At 36.9% G+C, this 17,121-nt stretch overlaps 1 long non-coding RNA gene across 2 annotated transcripts in view; it reads left to right on the forward strand.

Moving 5' to 3' along the window:
* The window catches only part of LOC102503178 (uncharacterized), a 43,226-nt gene that overhangs the window by 21,247 nt on the left and 4,858 nt on the right, over positions 1–17,121 (forward strand). For both annotated transcript variants that reach the window (XR_333950.3, XR_333951.3), the window contains 2 exons: positions 10,932–10,967; positions 14,426–14,577. This is a non-coding gene — a long non-coding RNA (uncharacterized LOC102503178). The remainder of the gene's footprint in view (positions 1–10,931; positions 10,968–14,425; positions 14,578–17,121) is intronic.

Raw genomic sequence — 17,121 nt, forward strand, 5'->3', positions numbered from 1 at the left:
GATATTATGCCTGCCATTTCTATTTTGTATTTGGGAGTGTGGAACAATTCTAATATGTCATATTTCTAGATCCTTAGGTTAATGGAAACATAATGAAAACAAATGTACAGTGAGGAAAAAACAAGGGCAAAATATACTGAAATTCACATAACAGATTAGGAAAGGGTCCTGCCTATGGACCATCTACAGTGCTAGTTAGGAATGGGAAGGGGGGGGACAGAGTTTCTACAGATGGCTTTGATAATCTTACTGCTTTATTAGATTAAATAAATTGTGGCTTATAGCAAGGAGAGAAAGAGTGCTAAAGAGTGCTGTAGAAAGAGAAATGAATGTACAATCAAGAGACTGGTATCTGGTCTTGGATCCAGGTTTGCTTAGATACATGATCTGGAGTGAACTGCTTCACCCAAACTCTTTGGAATCCCTTCAAGTACAAAGTAAAGAAAAGAGACTCAGTGACCTTTAAAGCACCTTAGACTCGAAGATCTGATATTATTTTTATTCTTCATTCTCTTTTTCTTCTATTGTGATAGCATTTCCCCTTTAAAATTTTGCACAGGAACCTCATGAGTACCATGAAAGACTCATTCTTAAACTGTAGTGGAGTTACTGGAGAACTTGAAGCAGACAGTACAAATTATCTGCTGAGAAGTTTATCCTGTACAATATTAAGTACATTTTTAGTGCCTTTAATTTTCATCTTTGTACAAAGCAATTTTTATCATTTGTGCTTAAAAGAAATTATTTCCATTATATCGATTCAAATTTCAAGGAAAACCCATGACTGGTCCTGTTATTAACACTGTAATCATTAGTCATCTGTAAAAAATAAAGGAACATGGACAATAAGTTAACTATACTGGGTCTACATAAGTAAATTTTGGACATTTTCAAAAATATAAACACTAATAAAGAATGTCATTTACAGTCTCTTGCTTTCTAGCCTATTGTCTCAAATTCTCACCCTGCAAGCCATTTAGTTAATAGTTATTTCCCTCATGAATATATAATAATTTAATGAGGCATATTTTTAAAGTTCTCTCTTCATCATAATTTTCCCACATGATGGACTGTCAGGCTTGTTTCTAGAGAAGACCTAGCTTTAAAGTTGGCAAGTCGAAATAATATTGTTTCTTGGGCAAGGATTTTATGCTTTAGAGAAATTTTTACTAATTAATAACTAGCCATCATGGCCTTATATTTACCACCTTTATTCCCTTTAAGAAATGAAGATTGCATACTAAAAAAATGATGTGATTAATGCAACCTGTCTAAGTGCTCATTCAATATATAACTAGTCCCCCAAAACCCTCAAATAGGATTAACACATCTGAATACAAGATGGACTGGACAATTCACTGAATAAACAAAAAGTAGAAAAAGGAACCTATTGATATCGATCTTAAATAACCAAAACCCTCAAATAGGATTAACACATCTGAATACAAGATGGACTGGACAATTCACTGAATAAACAAAAAGTAGAAAAAGGAACCTATTGATATCGATCTTAAATAACGACCAGTTAGCTATGCTCACATATCTAAGTCACTTAACATCTCAGTCTTACCTCTCAAATGGGAGTGATAATTCCTCACCAAACTAAAGGCAACAGGTTAAAGTCAGTATTCATTTGAGGCCTCAACAAATACTGAGGGCCAGAATTCTCATATTAAAGGTGAGTCAATGTGTTAAGGTAATGTCTGAATGTTTGTGTTCTCTCAAAATTTGTGTGTTAAACTCGAACCCCCAAGATATTAGAAAGTGGGGCTTTTGAGAGGGAGGGCATTAGGTAATGAGGATGATTTCTCATAAACTCGATTATAATAGTCCCCTTATAAAAGAGACCAGAGGGAGCTCTTTGTGTCTTCTACAATGGGAGGACAAGCGCAAGATTACTGTTCACAACCTGGTAAGTGGGACTTTACCAAATCCTACTCTGCAGACACCTTGGTTTTGAACTTCTTAATCCTCAGAATTTTGAGAAATCAAATTCAGTTGCTTAGAAGCCACCCAGTGTATAGCAATTTATTATAGCAGCCTGAATGGACTGAGGCATGTGTCTTTGATTTGTGTCATGTTGATTGATTAACTTTCAGCAGTAACACTGAGAACCCCTTGGATTGCCTTTTCAGTAATTCAAACAATACTCCTTTAGGACCTAATTTCGGTACTTCTGTTTCATGCAAGGCTACCATTTCTATTTCTTAAAGTCCTCTGTCCCTCATGATCTGTATCTCAAAATTTGTACTTAAGTTTTCAAGTAGATTTATACATGATAATTTTGACTTACAAGATTTGAGTTTATCTATAATTATAGGGAATTTAATTCTTTGAGTTCTCTCAACCACCACAGTATGGCAGAAACTACTGGGTTTTATTCAGTTAAAAATAAAAAAAGAAAAGCTGGGTACATTGCAATCAAACTGAAATAATGTATTTCTCAACATCTTTTGTAGTGTGCTTTCCATTGAGATGCAAATAGAATTTATTGATCAAGGACAGAATAAAGTAAAGGGAGAGTAAGATGTACTACCGATATTTCTGGCATACACAAATGCTTGAATGGTGAATGAAAAGAAGGAAACAGGAAAATATTTAGGAAAAAAGATCAAGGTCAATTTTTGTCGTATTAAAGATTCTTCGGACATTTCCAAATAAAGATAGTATTCTAGCTTGTAAGTCAAATAGAGGTGTAGATTGCAAATAGATGTTTAGAAATTATCATATGCAGTTAATGGTAAAAATATTTTATATAGAGCATCTTTACCAGGCCAGCTTGTGGCATTGTGGTTAAAGTGACTAGATCCCATATGGCTGACTGAGAGGTTCAAGTCCTGGACCCTGCAGCTTGTAAAAACAAGCCGGGTCCATGTGTGTATGTACATGCCCAAAAATTCCAAGAAGAGAAAGGAGGAGAAGGAATTGCAGCATGGCCATCTCTCCTGGGTGGTGAATTCTCACTTTGCCATCATTTCTGTCTTTTTTCATTAGTAATGTTTTTTAAAGACAAATAAGTAGGTAAAATGAATATAAATATTGTAGCAATACACTTTTTAATAAATAAATAATATTATCATGGCTGAAAAGAAGAGCATTTATTTCCCAGGAGGTATTTAAATGAAAAATAGTTGTAATAGCATTTTATTTATTTATTTTTTTAAGAGAATGATTTTTTTCTGTAGGAAGCACGTGCTTGCCACAAAGGCAGAGAGAGAGAGACAGAGAAACAGAAAGTGAGAAATCACTCCTCAGAGTGGATGGTCACATTGAGATCTCTTCTCCTCCATCTCATTCTGGATTTTGTGAATGCATGCACACGCACCTGGTGTGAGTTTCAAGCCACCAGGTCTAGGACTCAAACTGCAGTCGACTCTGTGGTAATTCAGCAAAATAACCATTATTCCATGTGCTGGTTCCTGTACATAGCACTTCATAAAAACCATCTTTGCATACAGTATTTGAAAGTGTATATAAATACTATTCATTTGAAAGTGTTATTATAAGTATTAATTGACATAAGCTAGTTGCATATGTTAATGGAGTATAGTGTCATTTTTTAAAATACATGTATACAATGTGTAATGATCAAATCAGGGCAATAACACATCCATCATTGCAAATATTTATTATTACTTTGTATTGTGAGCATGTGAAATCCTCTCTCCTGTAGGTATTTTGAAATATACATTGAATTGTCACCAAGTATGGTTATTCCACTATGCCATAGTATTCCAGAATTCATTCCATTTATTTTCTTTGTATGCATTTGTTTTCTGAAATAGTATAATAATTTTTATTTCTAATAATAATTACTATTATGTACTATGTACAGCAATTTTCATACTTTTAATAGATTATTCATTTTGATGAATGAAAAATATTATTTCATTGGGTCATCCTCAATTTATGTGAGATAAATTATTTTCAGTTTAAGATGTGATGCCTGGACAAATTAGCATAAAATGCAAAAGTAGAAAAACGTTCTCAGATAAAATTGCAAATATTTTCTCTAGTGCTTTCTTAGGAAGTTTCCTTGGAATGTACCCTACAGTAATGAGAAAACAAACCAGAGGAAGGAAAAGTTGAGTCCATAGAATATGGAATTTAGGAGGATCGAATGGTAAATTTCAATGAATAAGTAAAAGAGATCCACCTCAGTGTCCGAGTAATAGTTAGCCCTTCTCCGCCATCACTCTCAGCGTGAAAGGCCACTGGGGCTTAGAATCTATAAAAGCTGGAAAGAGATGGAGAAATCTTAAAATTACTATGAAACTACTAATATAAATGGGATTCACCTGAACTGGCAAGGCTAATTGTTGTGTATTGGGCAGAATGATAAGTTACGGTAGAAACTGAATGCAGTTGAAAAAAGATAGTTACTTTTTTTTTTTCACATCCATATTTATTGTCTAGAAAAATAAACACCAAGTCCTATATTAGTGCTCTCTAGAGAAATATGGAGGTTAGGAAGGTCAAAACCTGAAGTGTGAGCCAAACCTGTTCAGGTGAGCTAATGGTTCAGTTTCAGTCTGAAGAGCTGGCGGGCAAAGACCCAGGAGAGTCCATGGGCAGATACAGCCTGAAGGTTATCCGGGAGGCTGCTCTTTTTAAGCCTGTTTAAGTACTCTCAGCCTTCAGCAGATTGGATGAGGTCTATCCAAATGATGCAGGGCATCTACTTCCTCAAAAATCTCCAATTTATATTTTAACCTTCTCTAAAAACACCTTCTAAGTAAGTTGACACCTAAAATGAACGTCATAGGGTCTTCATTCAAATGATGGCACAGAGTGATTTATATGGCAAAACATGGGAGAAGCCAAAGCTGATTCTTAAAAAATGAGTAAATATTTGATGACAGATAAAATATGTATATCTACATGGGGCAAAACAGTACCTACACTAAAAGACAGAAACTTCTAGGCAGAGGACCAAGCATAGAGCCTTCTAACTTCGAGGTTTGTGTTAGAAGTTGGTTTTAATGCTTTTAACACTTTTCTGTTCCAAGAGCACTCAGTGTAATCATTGCAGGGCTTGGCTCGTATTCTGGAATTAGCCACATTCACTTTTAAGTCACTAGACCTGAAGTTATATATGCAGAAATGACTGTTCATTTGAAGCAAATAGAGGTACTTGTCCGGGCGATTTTTTTGCCATAATCTTCTCAGATTTGCCATACTGGAGTTTCAAATGCTCAAGTTGTGCTCAACAATTTATAAAATGCTGCTCTCTTCATAGTTTCACCAACTTACATTTATTTGCAATTGGAGATGATAACTACTGCAAGAATATAATCACTTTAGAAAACTTCTCTTTGCTTTCTTAGATGAATCATCCTTTAAAATCAAACACTTATGGAAATGTTGATTGTATGAATGACATGAGATTGAGGCACTTTTTTGAGTGTTTCTTTTCATTTTTCTATTTCTCTTATTTTTGCACAAAATACCTTTCTCTTTCATCGGAGGGAAACACTGTTTTGTGGTAAATGACAAAGCAGGTATACATGGTTTCCGTGATATTATGTAAACACTCATAGGTTTACCTGATGCAAAACAGAGTTTTAAGGAAAAAAAATAAGACAAGTAAGATGAAAGTGAGAGAGAGGAAACTTCTACAGCCCCCTAAAATTCTACACCTTGCTGAGATTTAAAAGAACTTAATGAATGGCACATTTTGCAAGATAGAATTGAGCCCTCATGTGTGAAAAATCTTACTGATGTGGTCTCTGTCTCCTTACGCTTGACAATCTTGTTCAACAAAGTCCTGCAGACTGGACTGGAAGCTTCTTGGAGTTCAAATTTTCTGACCATGTACTTGTATTCAACCTGACTTTTTCTCCTTTTCATTCCCTCTTACTTAGTGTCTCACATAATATATCACTACAACCATAGAGTTATATTCTAAGGAAGTGAGATCTATGTTAGAGACATGGAAGACTCCCCCAACACACTCTTCCAACACTCCAACACAGAACACACACATGCATTGCCAGTATGGTGCTGAGCTATACCAGTGAACAGGAGACAAGATTTTTGAACATGATGCTTTCCCATCTGGTTCCTTTTTATTCTCACAGCCTTTACAGAAGACCTTCAAAAAGGCCTTTCTAAGTTTTTTTTTTTTTAATTTTTTGCTATATGGCACATATGTTTAGCAGAGAGAAATAGACAGGGGGCGGGGAAAGAGAGAAAGAGAGAGAGAGAAGGAAAGTGAAAAATCACTTCTAGAGGGTATTGTCATGCTGCAATCCTCTTTCCTCCATTTTCCTCTTGTGATTTTGGGAACACCCGCACATGCATGCTGTGTGTTTCTCAAGTCATTGGATCTAGGATCCAAACCACACAATCAGCCATGTGGGATCCAGCACCTTAACCACCACACAACCTGCTGCCCTCAAACTATTTGTATAGCACTTATGTAATGGTTAATTTTATGTGGCAACTTTCCTGGACTCAATGGTACCCAGATATTTGCTTCAACATTGTTCTATGTGTGGCTGTAAGTGTGTTTCTGGATGAAATTAACATTTGAATGAATCAACTGAGTAAAGCAGAATGCCCTACCCAATGTGAGTAGGTCTTACTCATTTCATCTGCAGAGAATTGAGTAAAACAAAAGACAGAATAAGGGAGAATTCATTCTGCCTGACTTTTTTTTTTTTCTTTTTTTCTTTTTTTGGAGAGGTTTTTGCTATAGGGTGCGTGCACTCACCAGATAGGCAGAGAGAGACAGAGAGATAGAAAGCGAGAAATCACCCCCCAGAGGGGAAGGCCACACCGCAATCCCTTCTCCTCCATTCTCCTCTCGGGATCTTGGGCACACACGCACACGCGCCCGTCATGAATTTAAGCCACCAGGTCCGGGACTCGAACCGCAGTCTACTACATGGGAGTCCAGCGACATAGCCATTACACTAACTGCTGGTCCCTCTGCCTGACTTTTTTTGAGCTGGGACACTATCTTCTTCTGTATCAGACAGGAACTATACCATCAGCTCACTCTCTTGGCTCCATAGCTTACAAAGGCAGATTGTGAGACTTCTCTGTAAGTAGGTAAACCAATTCTTTATAATAAATCTCTGCCTCTGTCTCATATCTATCAGTTGGTTAATTGATAGATAATGCCTCTTTTTGGTTCTGTTTCTCTGGAGAACCCTGAGTAATACAACTTAAGTTTTTCATTCATAATACTTGCCAAAAACTATAATTATATATTTGCTTGTTCACCATTTGCTTGTCCATAGCACCCTCGAGAATGTGAAATAAATTCCATGAAGGCAAATACCTTGTCTGTTTTGCTCGCCACTTTATACTTAACATCCAGTACACTGCCTGGGACATAAAAGTTCGATGTGTTAATTACATAAAGGAATAGATAAATAAAGTGAAAAATTATAAAATAGGTGTTTTCAGTATTAGGCTAATTAATTATTTCTTTGAACTTCAACTTTCTTATTGGCAAAATGAGGAAATTATGATTTTTATTATAGTCAACTTTGGCAATGCTGCGATAGTTTTTCTGGTTGTTTTTTGTTTGTTTTTGTTTCCTAGGTTTTTGCTATAGGGCATGTGTGTTCAACAGAGATTGAGAGAGGGAAATTGAAAAGTTACCCTTCAGGGGAGATGGATATGCCACAGTCTCTTTCCTCCATTCCCCTCTCAGGCTTTTAGGCATATACGCACATGTGCACTTCACAGAGAGATAGGGAGAGGAAGAAACTAATACCCAAAATGCGGTATGGTCATGCCACAATCCTGGCTCCTCTATTTCTCCATCCTGTTAGGATTTGGGGTATACACCTACATTTACCAGTGTGTTTTTCAAACCATAGGGCCAGAATTCGAACCATACAGTTGGCTACGTGAGATCTGGCTCCTTTAACCACTAGGCCACCGGACTGGCCCAACAGAATTTCACTTTCCAACCACACTTTTCTCCTGTATTTTTCCTATCATCTCAGACACAGAGGTGACTATGACTTCTGTTTTTTTCTTAGAGGAAACTTTGACTCAGAGGAGCTGCAACTTGCTCAGTATTTCCTGTCATTAGTGAACAAACAGAATCTCATCTTGCCACAAATTCCTTCTGTTTAATCAGAGTTGGAAGTCATAGTAAACAAGTGGATAATCATGTTTCTTGAAAGGAAGAGAATGATATCACAGTTTGATTAAAATGATTTTTTGTTTACCTATATAATAAAAAAGGACTCACAGCCAGATATTATTTCAGATTATTATGTATGTATACAGAATTCTAAATCAAAGTAGATATTCCTTTTTGCTAATTTTTAAAAATTCTGTCATTTAGATTATTACCTATTTGTAGAGAGGCCTGCAGTGCTATTTCAGAAATGGCAGATTTCAACGGCAGGAATTAGGCATTTCAGTAAAATACTATCTGTCCAAATTGCAATTATGTAGTTCTTCTCTCAGCCTTTTTCTATTGATTTGTCATTCACTGTATTTTGTGCTGCCAACATTTACCTTGCCTAAGGGAATAAATATAAGAAAACATACTGCCTTTGTTCTATGTTGCTGAGGCAATTAATTTGTGAGTACAACTAAGATTATCTTTTTGGATTAATGTTCAATAAAATTCATAGCTGAATTGTGCTCCATTTATAGCATAGGTACAACATGTTATTTTTACATGATTTGATTTTTAAACTTTTTTTTTCATTTGCTACAGGGCATGTGCACTCACTGGAAAGGATGCCACAATTCCTTCTCCTCCATGCCTCTTTTTGGGATTTAGAGCACACATGCATACATGCCCAGCATATATTTTAAGTGGCCGGGTCCAGGATTAAAACCACGCAGTCGGCCAGCTATCTTAACCGCCATGTCACTGACTGGCCCATTGATTCTTCAACTCTGAGTGTATGTTCCAATGAGAGGAAAATACATTCAAAGAACATTTTATTTGTTAACCAACTGCTTTTAATTAAATATTTCCCCCAAAAGTTCATGTGCTGGAATTTGTTGGTATTATGAGAGTGTTAAAAAGAAACTTAATCCAACTATGAAAGGTAGAGCTTTTGGGAAGAGATTACACTGGTGGCCCCAAGATTAACTCCTGGTTACTTTATATGGAGAGAAAGATCAGAACAAAGACATGGGTATAGATACATGCTCTGCTCAGGTTCTTCCCATGTGACCTGTGTGACCTTGGGGCCTAACCATCAAGAAGACTGTCATCAGCTGTAGCTGCTTGACCTGGAACCTCAAAACTGCGGGTTTAAAAAAACCTGTATTTTTCTTTTTAAGAGAGATTTTTTGGTATAGGGGACAGTGCTTGCTGGAGAAACAGACAGAAAGTGAGAAATCACCCCCCACCCCAGGGAAATAGCCACACCACAATCCCTTCTCCATTCTCCTCTCAATATTTTGGGGGCACACACACACACACACGTGCCCAGTGTGAGTTTCAAGCTGCCAGGTCCAGGACTCAAACCATGGTTGACTACATGGGAGTTCAGTGACATAACCTTTACACCATCTGCTTGTCCTCATCAACCTGTATTTTTAAATTACCCAGACTCAGGTATTTCTGTTACAAGCAACACAATGTACTAGAACACCAACGTGTCTTTCTCTCTCTCTCTCTCTCTCTCTCTCTATATATATATATATATATATATGGTTGGATTTAAGTGCTATACTGCTAACCTTGCACATGAAACATGGAATCATGAGCCAAGGAATGCAGGCTGCCTCAAAAAAACTGGAAGAAGGGGTATAGAGTCTCAACTAGAACCTCAGAAGGAAAGTAGCCCTGCCTAACAAATTGATCTTAGTGCACTGGAGCCCATTTCACACTCCTGACCTCTAGAGCTATGAGATAATAAACTTATGTTGTTTTAAGTCACAAAATCTGACAGCAATGTCTCAGTCTGTTGGACTGCTATAACAAAATAATCATAAACTAGGTTTTATTTCTCACAGGCTGGAGAATAGCAAGTCCAAGGTCAAGACACCGACAGATTCAGTTATCCGATGAGGGCTTTCTTTCTAGTTCATAGATTGTGACTTCTCGCTGTGTCCTCAAACATGGAAAAGATAAGGCAGCTCTCTGAGGCCTCTTTCATAAGGACACTAATAAAAGGCACTTTGTCTTCTTCACTGAATCACCTCCCAAAGCTCCATCCAGCCCCAATACCATCTGTGAATTTTGAAAACACAATCATTTTTTTTTTCAGAATCAAAATTTTAAAATTTTGTGATTTGAAGGGAGTGTAATAACCTTAAAATGTTTTCATGAGTTTCTTTGTGGGCTTTATTTTTATGCTTATCTTTGTTTATAGCTTCTGGAAAACTGAACTCTTCATCTTGTAATTACTATGGCTATCCTCATTCTTCTGCAGACTTTATCCCTGCATGGAACTCAACCTATTTCCTTGATTTCTCCCTCCACGTAATCAAAGCCAGATGAAACCTCTTATTGGTCCTGTAAGTCCTTGTAAGCCTTTACCTCTTTTTCTTACGCCCAGCGTGAGTTTTAAGCCACCGGGTCCGGGATGCGAACCACCGTCGACTACGTGTGAGTCCAGCGACATAACCATTACGCTAACTGCTGGTTCCCATTGACAAATTAACTAAAGCAGTAAAGCAGGGGTTGTATGCATCATACAGTTGGACACTTCCACCCACCCACCCCTGAGCATCTGCCACCATACTTATTCTCTTGTGGCTTCATTCATCTCTTGATTCTCTCCAAAGCTCAGTTCCCTCATTTCACTTTGTAGAGGAAGTTTATTCTTCACTCCCTGCTAAGCTCAGAGCTTGTATTTACACAGTCGGTGTCATTAATACCTTTGATAAAGGGAAAAAAACCCTATATATGTATAGTTGTTTTATTTCTTTAGTAAGTTAGTAATACTATCAAGAACTTTCAAATTTTGGTCTTCTTTCTCTCCCCCTTTGTACAGGTAGAGCAGATGAACTATAAATTCATGTTGACATAGGTAAGAATTTTAGCCACTAATATTTTAAAATTAAGACATGGGATCCTCAGGTGACACAAAGATCCTCTCCTAATTAAAGGATAATGGCTATAGTTTATATAGCTTAAGCTCATTTATATGAATATATTTGCTTTTTCATGTCATCTTTAGTGACAGACTATTGTGAAAAAATATTAAAACCAAAAGTTAAAAAATGTCTACTTTTTTTAGGCTGTATTGTTTGTGGGGTTTACTTATTTTCTGAATCCTTTTTTATTCATGACTATTTTAAATTAATGGTAATATTATATTTTTCTAATTTTTTAAATTAAAAATTGGTAGAAAATATATTTTCAGCTACCAGTAAAATTTAACTTCATTGCATACTGAACATACTATTTTATAATCCATGACAAGTTATTCAAGAATTTGTATATTTACTTTTATTTATGTTATATTGATTAGCAGTTTCACAGGTCTTTGTTATTATATTTTGAGAGTCTCTACAAATTTTTACTATTGTGAATAAAGCATAGAAAAACTACTTGCTTAAATATAAATTCATAATAGAATAGAGAAGGTGGGAAACAGAGGGGAAAAAAAACCTTAAAAATGCGAAGAAAATAGTCAAGCTTGAACAAATTGCTTTTGACCGTTTAAGTGAGCATCATTACGTAAGGGGTTAAACCAAAGAGGATGAAAGATCAAGTTGGTTATTGAGACAAGAATACCTAGAATTGAGATGTTACAAAAGGAAAATGGTTTAAATGAGTTGAAAAGAAGAGAAAGCACAAGAAGCACAATGGAAATTTGAAACTACAAGCTGCAGAGCCTGTTTTAACTGGTTACATTCTTGATGTTGCAGCAAAAATAAATGAGTAGCTTTCAGGAGAATATATTTCCCCATTCCGAAAGCCACAGCTTGCTATTTTTTGCACATTGCCACAAAAGATAAATCCCAGTTAAGACTGTTGGGATCTAACTTGTTTCTTGGAGTTTAGAGATAGTTCATATAGGACAGATATAGTAAGATGTGTGTGAAAATTTGAATAGGACAGGATAATGGTTCCTAGGTAGTGAAAGGAAAAAGAGAAAACAGTATTCTTTTTTCTTATTCAGAAACTAACATAGAAAGTGGGATTGTTTTCTTTGCATTTCAATTTTGATTGGGATGCAAAAGCTAAAACAAATTTTTATGTAGTCTAAAGTCTGACAATAAAAACATCAAAGGAATTTAAAACAAGACATGCAAAAACAGTTCATTTTACTTTCTTAGACAAGTAAGGTGATTGGACAAGATTAGAGGGGGCACTTGCATTCCTCCATGCCCCCATCCAAACTGCTAGAGAACAACTATAATGTGTGTTCTCTGGAGTTTGTAGAAGTGACAGGTGTTACTTTGCCTTGATAAGTTAGAACGTGGGAAGCTGGATGGAACCGCCTGGGGGTGGGGGGCGATTGAGAAAGGGCTGTGGCAAGCTTTGCACTTTCAGGGAGAGGGCAAAAGTGCTGAGAGATTCTAATGGGACAGAAGGAAGTTGTGAGGCCTAAATTAGGTTCAAAGTGATCCCTCCAAGGGGACAGCCTGCAAGATAACACAGTCCCCCCAAAAGAAGCGTGATTCTGAGACATACATGGTCAATGGCTGAGAGGACAGTCTAAGGAGCTCAGCATGTGTTTGCAGTGCGTCTCTAAGTGAAGTTCAGAGAGGAGACCTGAACAACGCAGAGAGTCAGATTTAAAATTAAACTCTTTTTTCCCTCTTTTGAAATTTATTTATTTCTTACATAAGCAAGATATACAGACTGAGAGAGAAAGGGAGGGAGAGAAGGGTGAGAGAGAGCAAGTCCCCCTCCCCCCCCCAACAGTGCCTTGATGCTGCAATTTACTCCCAGCCTTTGGCCAGCCCCAGATCGCCGGCAGCCATGTGCCTGGCATACTCAGAGATGCCTCCAGACTTGATCAGGGAACATTCCGATGTGGGATTGCCTCGCAGGACATTGTATTTTATCACTGCACTGTGGCCTGGCCCCTAAGGTCATAGTCTTTATTTGCCCTCTTCACTCCTTCCCTCTCCTCTCTCACTCTAGTTCAACTCTAAAGGAGACAGAGGCCAGACAGGGAGTGCAAAGGAGGCAAGGATGCGTAGATAGAAATATTATAGGACTGAAGAGCTCGTCCATCTTCATCTTCTCCATATCAGGTTTACGAGCCACATTCAATCTTAAGCATTAAATCAATAGAGGTATTAAAACTTCATTAGCATTCTAAACTAGGCTTTTATGAATGCCAAAGAAAAAAAGGAGTGTTCATCTCTGAGAGCAGATTTGATTTCCATTTGGTTTGTGCAAGTATAACATACTGCTTATTAAAAATAATAATAATAATAAAGAAATCTTCTATACTGACTGAAGAGTCCTGTATTACCCTAGTCACACCAGAGTCTTCCCAAGATACTCTGGACACACCCTACCCCGACGACCAGGGGTTTTCCAGAGTTGGTTCTGACTGGTCAGTGCCCATGTTGAACATGTTTTTAAACATTTGAATATTACCTAGGGCAGGAAGAGTCCAGCAAAGCTAAGATAAGAACAACCAGAAAGATATTTATCTTGCCATAAAGATATTTATCTTGCTAATTGAATGACAATAAACTCAGCTCATTTAAAAAAAAATGTTTTTAGTAGGAAATATATATATATATATGTTTATATATATGTAAACATTATTGATTCTAGGTTATTTCATGCTTTCAGGCATTAGACACTGTATTTCTTATTCTTTGAGAGTTTTATAGATGAGGAAACTGAGGCTCAGGAAAGTGATACTGTATTTCTTATTCTTTGAGAATAAGAAATTCTATTCATGATAGATGAGGAAACTGAGGCTCAGGAAAGTGAATTTTCTCAGTTAAAACACTGATGTACCTTCAGTGGACATTCCTTAACTTCACGAATATTCTAATTTAGTCACCTGTACCTTCTCTTCCATCTTTTTTTTTTTTTTTAATATAATGACGGTTTTTTCTTCAGTTTGCTTTCATTCACAATAACAGAGATACAGGCAAAGTTTTTTTGTTTGTTTTCTCCCCCCACCCCAATTAGTTTTAAGTGGACATGTATCGAAAAGAAATACTAGACAATCTGATGTGAAAGGCAGGAGACAAATTTTTCTCCTTTCTAAATTTTGATTTTTTCAAAGTGACCTTCTTAGGGATGCTTTTATTTTATCTCCCAATGATCTGTTTCTTACGGAGAATAACAAAGATGAGAAAAACTACATTTATAAATTCTTTTTCTTTTATTCATGACTTGTCTTTTGCACACCTGAGAGACAGAGAGAAAAGAAAGAGAGAGAGAGAGAAAGAGAGAGAGAGGAAGGAACAACCTCTGTAGAGTCTTGCTCATGCCATGTTCCCTTCCTCCAATCTTCCAGCCCATCTGATTTTGGGCACTCGTTTTCTTCCTCGTGTGTTTTAGGCTGACTTTGCTGGAGATTTGATCCTCATTCGCCATGTGGCATCCTGTTCTTATGGAGTGTGTGTTACTACTGTGTCATAGAGCTGACCCAAGAATAAGTACATTTTAACAACTACATCATGATTCTCAGCAAGTCTCAATGTAAATATAAAGTATGTATAGTAGAGTAAATATTGTGTGTGTGTGTATGATAATTATCATAGTTATGTCTTTTCATTATTTTTTATCTTTTTTAAGAGGCTTTTGCTTTAGGCTGTGCTTGCTCACTGGAGAGAGAGGGACAGAGACAGCGAGAAAGTGAAAAAAATCACCCTCCGGGAGGATGGTCACACCTCATCTCTTCTTTCCACTCTCCTCCCAGGATCTTGGGCACACGTGCATACATGCCCCACATGAGTTTTAAGCCAGTGAGACTCAAACTGTGGTCAACCATGTGGGAGTCCGATGACATGACTGCTACACCATCTGCTGGCCCCTATGTCTGTTCACTCTTGATTCTCCTTAGAAAATGTTTTCAAGTTCCCATTTTCAGCTATTTCCCGTTGTGCAGAATGTTTAAAGTATTTTTTTTTTCTTTGTGTACTACCATCTGCTAAGAATTCAGTTAGGGACAGCAGGTGGCATAGTGGTTAAGATGCTGGACCCCCACATGGTTGATTATGGTTTGAGTCCTGGACCTAGTGGTTTAAAAATCACCCTGGGCACATGTGTGTACATGCCCAAAATTCCAAGAGGAAAATGGAGAAGGGATTATAGTGTGGCCATCCACCGCCCCCCGCCCCCAGTGGGATGGAGGGGTAATTTCTCACTTTCCATCTTTCTGTTTCTATCCATCAAACCACATGCCCTATGGCAAAAAACTTTAAAAAAAAAAGAGCAACAATTCAGTTAAATTATAATTCTTATTGTTGATTCACAAAGTAAACATATTTAAAAATAATAATTGAATAAGCAAATAAGCAGTCTGGGTACAACGTATGTTACATAGATTTCATTTGTTCTTGCTGGATACAAAATCCTATCATCTGAAGGTCAAAAAGCACATATGGAAGGTACAAATACCAAGAACAAAGCTGGCCAGTTGAAAATTAAAGCCAACAGAATGCCCAGTATGACATTTTAGATGTTAAATGGAATACAATTCATTTCAGATTGGATGGCTATTGTCAATCCAGATCACTGTTTGATCTGCAATTTATATTGAGATGAAGCAGAAAGAATTTTCTGCCTCAGCTTCTTGGCTTTTAGCACAATATTTCACAGATGTCTGACCTTTGGGTTTTAATGTGATAATGCGGCTTCCCCTGAACAAAGGCCTAAAAGCTGACTGTCAAAACAGAAGTTGTTTTTCGAAGGATAATGATCCCAAGTTGTGTAGAAAAGAGATACCAGGCATGCTTTAAAATGCCTGGACTTACCACATATAGATGTTCTCAGGGATATTTCAAGAAATGTAGTTAAATATAAAAGATAGGGTATGTTAAAGTGGCATTATTTTTTTAAGTAAAAAAATTGCTAGAGTTGATATGTGTTCACCAGAGAGAGACAGAGAAAAAGAGAGAGAGAGAGAGAAAGAAACAGGAAGAGCAAGAAAGCAATGCCCATGGAGGATGGTCATGCCTCAATCCCTTCTCCATTTCTCCCTCCTTTTGTGTTTTGGGCATGTATACCCATGTACCTGGTGTGTTTTTCAAGCAGCCAGGTCCAGGTCTTGAACAACATGGTTGTCTCTGTGGGATCCAGCTGCCTCAACTATCACACCATGGAGCTAGCCCTATTTTTTTACATTAGTCCATTGAAAAGAATGTTTTATTTGTCTTGGAAGATACATATATTCTGCATGAAATTGTCAGTTTTTCTTGAAGTTTGATTGTATACATTGCTGTCACATGGGATCATGGCTGCTTCTATTGTAATAAGCCACACTTATTTGCACATTAAATTGTTACTAGTTATTGTTTGCAAACTCACCACATCCTGTAACTCTCTACTACAAGCTCAGCCCCTCCTTGGTATCTTTCTTAGCCTTTTCCTTGTATGTTTCCAAGTCTATGACAATAAGACAATGGAAAAGTTATTTCCTATAAGGTTGACAGCTTTTTCTCAATTGGAATTATCGATATCCTCATTTATGAGAGACAGGATTTGGAGTATCTTTAAAACCTAAATAGATATTTACTATTGGTAAAGACATTTTTGAATACTCATGGCATTTGCTTTTTTCTTTTCTTTTTTAAACCTAAATAGATTTTTACTATTGGTAAAGACGTTTTTGAATACTCATGGCATTTACTTTTTTCTTTTCTTTCTTTTTTTTTTTTTACGTTGAATCACTGTATATCTCTACAGCATACAAAATAAATTTTTCCAGCATGAATATACTGTATATTAGTCCAGTCAGACATATTACCCTACAAATTATCATCAGCAGATAATTGTACATTTTGTGTCACTTAAATGTGTTGCCGCTTCTTTTTCTCCCTTGATTCTTTCCCTCCCACCCCAATTCCCATTTCCCACCGTCCTCTCACACTGCCTCTAGTATCCATGGAATTATTTTTAGAGTGTGGTTGAATTATCTATTTTTTCTCTCTACAAAATTACTTTTTTAGGAACCAGCAGTTAGCATAATGGCTATGTCACTGGACTCCCATGTAATCAACCGCGGTTCGCGTCCTGGACCCAGTGGCTTAAAA

The sequence above is a fragment of the Tupaia chinensis genome, unplaced genomic scaffold (genome assembly GCF_000334495.1).
Source record: "Tupaia chinensis unplaced genomic scaffold, TupChi_1.0 Scaffold000118_1, whole genome shotgun sequence".
NCBI classification, from domain to species: domain Eukaryota; kingdom Metazoa; phylum Chordata; class Mammalia; order Scandentia; family Tupaiidae; genus Tupaia; species Tupaia belangeri.